General features: G+C 38.2%; 1 non-coding gene across 1 annotated transcript; it reads left to right on the plus strand.

Moving 5' to 3' along the window:
- The first annotated feature begins 1055 nt into the window (after positions 1 to 1055).
- Positions 1056 to 1185, plus strand: LOC115937804 (small nucleolar RNA SNORA31). Its single transcript, XR_004073028.1, has one exon. It is a non-coding gene; the product is annotated as a small nucleolar RNA SNORA31 (small nucleolar RNA).
- Positions 1186 to 6113: the final 4928 nt, after the last annotated feature.

Genomic DNA, 6113 nt, shown 5'->3' on the forward strand with positions numbered 1-6113 from the left:
ATCACACGGGGTTGAAAATAGTGTTTGCTCCCTATTGCCAAGCTGGAAAACTTCACAATTCAGAAATTACTGGGTAGTAAGAAGAGTCTTACCTTAGCACTAGGGAATAATTGGCCCTAGATACTGCTCTGACCTTGCCTGACAAATATTAAAAGCAAGACAGAAAAATATCAAACTGTTTTCAGGTAACTCAACAGAATACAAGAATATTTACCAGAATACAAAATTACTTGACACTCAACAAGATAAAATTTACAATGTCTGGTATCTAATCAAAAATTACTAGGAATGCAAGCGAGCCGGAAACAGGAACCATCATCATGAGAAAAAGCAATCAATTAAACCAATACCGAACTGATACAGATTTTAGAATTTTCATTAAACATTAAAACGTTAAACATAATAAACATTGAAACAATTATACTGTATTTTATATCTCCCAATGGTAAGTATTAACATGGAAATATTAAAAAAAAAAGACCCAGATCTGAATTTTAAAGAAAAATTCCACAATCTCTGAGATAAAATGCACAGTGGATGCGTGTCTTAGTCATCTTGAGCTGCTATAACAAATTACCATAGATTGGATGGCATAAACACCAACATTTATTTCTCACTGTTCGGGAAGCTGGGAAGTCTGAGATGAAGGTGCCAAAAGTTTCAGTGTCTGATGAGCACCCTCTTCCTGGTTTGCAGACATCGATCTTCTTATAGTGGAGAGAGAAAGAGGCTGTCTGGTCTCTTCTTATGAGGGCACTAATCTCATTGTGAGAGACCACCCTCATCTAAACCTAATTACCTCCTAAAGTTCTCACCTCCGAATATATCACTTTGGGGGTTAGGGTTTCAACGTACGAATGTATGACAAACACTCCCAGCAGTGGAATTAAGAGCACAGTAGACATTGCAGAGGAAATGATAAGTGAATTTTAATACAAAGTAATAGAAACATCCCAAAATTAAACACACAAAGAAAAAAAGAATTTAATTTAATAAATTTATTTATTTATTTATTTACTTATTTATTTATTAAGAATTTTAAAAATAAAGAAAAAATGCATCTATCTGACAGACATGGAGCAGTTATTGTATTCTGATAAGGTTTTCACTACAGATACAAGAGAAAAGTATCCTGGAGCTTTCTGTCTAAGTGTGGCAGCCAAGATTGAATGGGGGAATACAGTAATTACAAAATATGTGGGTGGGGGAAATAATTTTTTGCAACTCAGAAATAAACCTGTAAGCAGCAAAAAGCTTAGCTTTTTTATACTAAAAAAAGGAATCTAAATTTTGAGTTTTTTAAAAAAATGGAAAAGTGTCAGTGAGCTGAATGACAACTTCAGGTGGCCCAAAATGCATATAATTGGAGTTCTTGAAGAAGGTGAGAGATAGAATAAAAAATATTTGAATAAATAATGACTAGAAAGTTTTCAAACTTGATGAAAACCATAAACCTCCAGATTAAAGACATGCAATAAAATCCATAGACAAGAAATGTTAAGAAAATCACATATTCATAATCAAATTTCTCAAAACCAGTAATATAAAGAAAATCTTAAAAGCAACCAGAGCAAAAAAAATTTTTTTCTAAATAAACAAGGAAAAAGAAAAAAAATGTAACATACAAAGAAACAAAGGCAGGGATGGCAGAGAATTCTTTTGTTACAGGCAAATGAGAAGTCAGTGGGACAATCATTTTAAATTACTAAAAGAAAAAAACAACTGTTAAACTTGAATGATATACCTATAGAAAATATATTCTCAAAACAAAAGTGAAGTAACAATTCAATTAAAAGTAAAGATTCAGTGGGGAGCCTGGGTGGCTCAGTCAGTTAAGCATCTGCCTTTGGCTCAGGTCATGATCCTGGGGTCCTGGGATTGAGCCCCACATTTGCTCCCTGCTCAGTGGGGAGCCTGCTTCTCCCTCTCCCTCTGCCCCTCCCCCTGTTTGTGCGCTTGCTTGTGCTCTCTGTCAAATAAATAAAATCTTCTTTTTAAAAAAAGTAAAGACTCAATTAAAAAGACTCAAAAGATGAAAAATTAAAGGAAGTCTAGTCATTTGTGCCAGGGATGAATTAATAGAGGTGCTGAGGGATGATCCAGAAAGGTCAATCCCATGGAAAGAGAGGTTTAATATCACAGTTCCCCTAGAAATGAGAGGCACGGCATGCCATTCAGGGCCACAGGAGGAAGCCTGGGTGTCAGCCAGGAAGCAGAAAGGAGCAAGGAGAAAGCCTAGGGTCACAGCCTTTATTGTGTGTTTTTCAGGAAAGGCAAGGCAGGGCAGGACAAACAGCTTAGGATTCACTAATTTGAATAATTTCAGCAGGCTTTGGGTCCTAGGGACTGCTGCTAGATATCTGGTTCCTGGCTCTGGATCGTTTTAGGATAGGAGACACATTGGATTGGTGTCTGAGTTAAATAAATTTGGTGGTCAGAGATATGGACACAGAATTGGTTGTTGTATATGAAAGGCAGGCTCCCCAATAAACTATTTATTGTCTCTAGGAATCAGAGACAATAAAGAGACAGGGAAAGGCAATCTCATCCCTGCAAAGACCCCTAAAGATGTTAAAACATCATAAAATATTAAAAAAATGAAAAATATGATGAACACAATTGGCTCTGTAATATTTAACATAATATATTAATATCATATTAAGGAAATTTTGGGGTGATGACAGCAGGGACTTTTAGAGCAAAGGGCTTATGTTGCCCTAAACAGCATAAAAAACATTTTATTCTGAGAGTAGAAAGGCAGAACACAAATAGAAATATAAAGAGTCTGTGCAGGCCAGCCCATAACTAAGTTTTCCATTTATATGGCATTAGTCAGGAAAATAGGCTTGGGATTTTTGCCCTTAATAATATTTTGGTGGAGTTGTAAAGTGTGTTAGAAATATATTCAGGTCAAGGTGGCTGGTCTAGTGGGTATATTGTTGGAGGATCTGAACTGATAAGATAGTAAAGTATATGTAAAGATTAGTGATATTTGCATGTAGCCAAGGGGAAGGAGTGGTCATGGTTGGAGATGCAGGGCAGGAGATCACAGTGGAGGAGAGCAACAGGAGAAGGAGCTGGGGGGTGGTGAGTGGTCCTCTCCCAAAAAGTTGAGGGGTTGGCTGATATGGGGCAGTTGCCTTCTGAGGAAAGCAATAATCTCCATTAGTTTTTAGAATAGAACATATTGTAGCAACCTTTAGACATGATGGTGTAAGGACATAGCAGTGAGCCGAGCATACGCCAGGATCATGGGCTAAGCAGACAGCAAGCTTAGAAACATAATAGAATCCTTTGGATATTACAAGGGGAGAGAAGCAAAACTGTCCCGGGTCCAAGTTGTGTCTTAGGAGAAAAAGCCCATGGGTGTTGCTGGGACAGATTTTAGTGCCCAGGATAATGTTGTTTCTCATGCAGGGGAGAGTCTTGGCTTGGGGTGATGTCCTCTGAGTCAATGTCATTTCCAGGAATGAGCTTCCAGGCCAGGAAGATTCCATTTGGAATGTGGGACTGGAAGTATTCTTTTTCAGGTGGATAGCCAGTTGGGATGATGTGGGTCTCAGCATTTGCCATATTTGGTTGAAACCATAGTTTATGTGGAGGGTTTGGGCCTTTACACTATAAATCAAGGCAAGCACCCACGATGAGATATAATATGACCAATAGTCACCTGACCAGTCTGTCACTGCACTTGAAAGGGTTTTGGTTTTGTTTTTTGGTGGAAGTTTAGGTTCAAAGGGACCCATATCAGATGACCCATGGGTAAATCTAGGATTAATGGACTCCAGGAGAATATGTGCCCTCAATCTGACCACCAGTCTTTATGGGATTGGGACAGGATTGACAATTTGTAAAGATAGGGGCAAAATATAGGTTCATCTGTCAGACTAGAATTTGAAAAGGAGGTTTTGAATAGACCACATGTTTCTCAGTTGAACCAGCAATTGGGACATATTAGGGACATGAAAGTTCCATTGAATGCCTTTTCCAAGAGCCCAGCATTATGCATTTTGTAAAGTAAAATGTATGTCTTGGTTGCAACCAGTGATGTTAATAACTCCAAAGGAAATAGTGTCCTGACAAGGCCTTGTATTGTAGCATTAGAACATGTAGAGACATGTATGATTCTGATTTATATTTGAGGTATCTATGAGACAAGAGGTGCCCAGGGTTTCATTACCTTGAGGGGAACAACTTTTAGGTAATGGCCCAAAAGTTTATAATAAATATGAAGATAAGACCATTTGTTGGTCAGAGCATCCGGTATTAAGATGACTGCTTGAACTTGACCAAGTGTGTTGACCTTTGGGTCCTGTCTTTCATATCTTGGCTAAGTAATGGAAGGCAGCAAAATTCCATTGAGCTCTATCACATATAATGGTTAGTAGTGTTGTTCTCATGGTCTACAAACTCCCATTGCTGTTCACAAAGTTAATCCCAAGGGGTCAAGATTTTGGGGTGCTTTTTCCAAAATCCATAATGGGCAGCCAAGTATGCAGGGTTACAGGTTCAGGGTCATTTCCAGGAGACCCTACTGTGAAGGCAACGATTATTATTTTAACGATATATTCCATCAGACTGAAAGGGGCAGGTTTTCGTATCAAAAGACATTGAGCAATCAATGGCCATCATGGGTGGTTCAGAGATTCCCAGAAGTGTGAGAAAAGAAGAGAAAGAAAACTTTGTGACCCTGAGTTAGACAATGATTTCTCAGGAGTGACACCAAAAGCATGATCCGTAAAGGAAAAAAAAAAAAAATCAAAATTTAAAACTCATATTCCCCAAAATGCATTAAGAAATGAAAAGGATGGGCGCCTGGGTGGCTCAGTTGGTTAAGCGACTGCCTTCGGCTCAGGTCATGATCCTGGAGTCCCTGGATCGAGTCCCGCATCGGGCTCCCTGCTCGGCAGGGAGTCTGCTTCTCCCTCTGACCCTCCCCCCTCATGTGCTTGCTCTCTCTCTCAAATAAATAAATAAAATCTTTAATAAAAAAAAAAAAAAGAAATGAAAAGGACTAGACCAGACTAGGGAAAAAAAAACTTTGAAAGCAAAGAACTTGTATCTAGAATACATAAAGACTGTTCAAGCTCCATCATAAGATGAACAACTCATTAAAAAATAAACAAAAAGGTGAGCCAACCATTCAAAGAAAGCATACAGATGGCAAATAAGCATAGAAAATATTTGACATAATTAGTCATTAGGGGAATAAAATTCAAACAAGCATAGAATACCACTACACACAGATTTAAGTGTCTAAAATCAGGAGAGAAAAAGGTTGGCCTTATGAAGTATTTGCAAGTATGTGGAGGAACTGGAACTAGAATTCCCAAGCACACTGGAAAACCATTTGGCATTTCTTAAAAAGTTAAACATCACCTACTGTATGATCTAGCCATTCCACTCTTAGGTGGTTTACTTAAGAGAAATGAAAGACCTGCATACAAATGATCAGAGCAGCTTTATTTGTAATAGCCCAGACCTGGAATCAAACCAAATGCCTATCGATACGGGGCTGCATGCATACATTTTGGTGTTTTCCTAAAATGGATTAGTCATAGCAACAAGAAAGAATCAAGTATTGATACATGCAAACACCTGGGCAAATTGGGTGAGACTGGGCGCATTCAGGGTGGTAGGGCTGTAGACACACCTGGATAAATCCAAGAGTGATTGCACGGAGTGACATAATCCAGAGAAAAGAGGATACATATTGAATAATTTTATTTACGTAAATCCCCCCAAAATGAAAATGAACCTATAATGACGGGACACAAATTAGTGGTTGTTTGTAGATGGAGGATCTACAGGGAGGGGCAGAAGGCAGTTTAAAGGGGTACCAGGAAATCTTTGCCTTTGGGGGTGGTAGCTATATTAACTACCTTGACTATGGTGATGGTTTCACAGTTTTATATGTATGTCAAAGTGTATCAAAATGTGCACTTTAATTATGTGCACTTTATACCTCCATTAAGTGGTTTAAAAAATAACAATTAGGAAATATACATGGAACAATAATTGTATTTTTGGTGAAATGGAATCCTGATAACCCCCATAACAAAAACAAAAGGACAAAGGTGTGGCAGGACTATCAACTGAATATTTTAGAAGCC

The sequence above is a fragment of the Leptonychotes weddellii genome, chromosome 9, assembly GCF_054177405.1.
Source record: "Leptonychotes weddellii isolate Sample4059 chromosome 9, ASM5417740v2, whole genome shotgun sequence".
Classification (NCBI taxonomy): domain Eukaryota; kingdom Metazoa; phylum Chordata; class Mammalia; order Carnivora; family Phocidae; genus Leptonychotes; species Leptonychotes weddellii.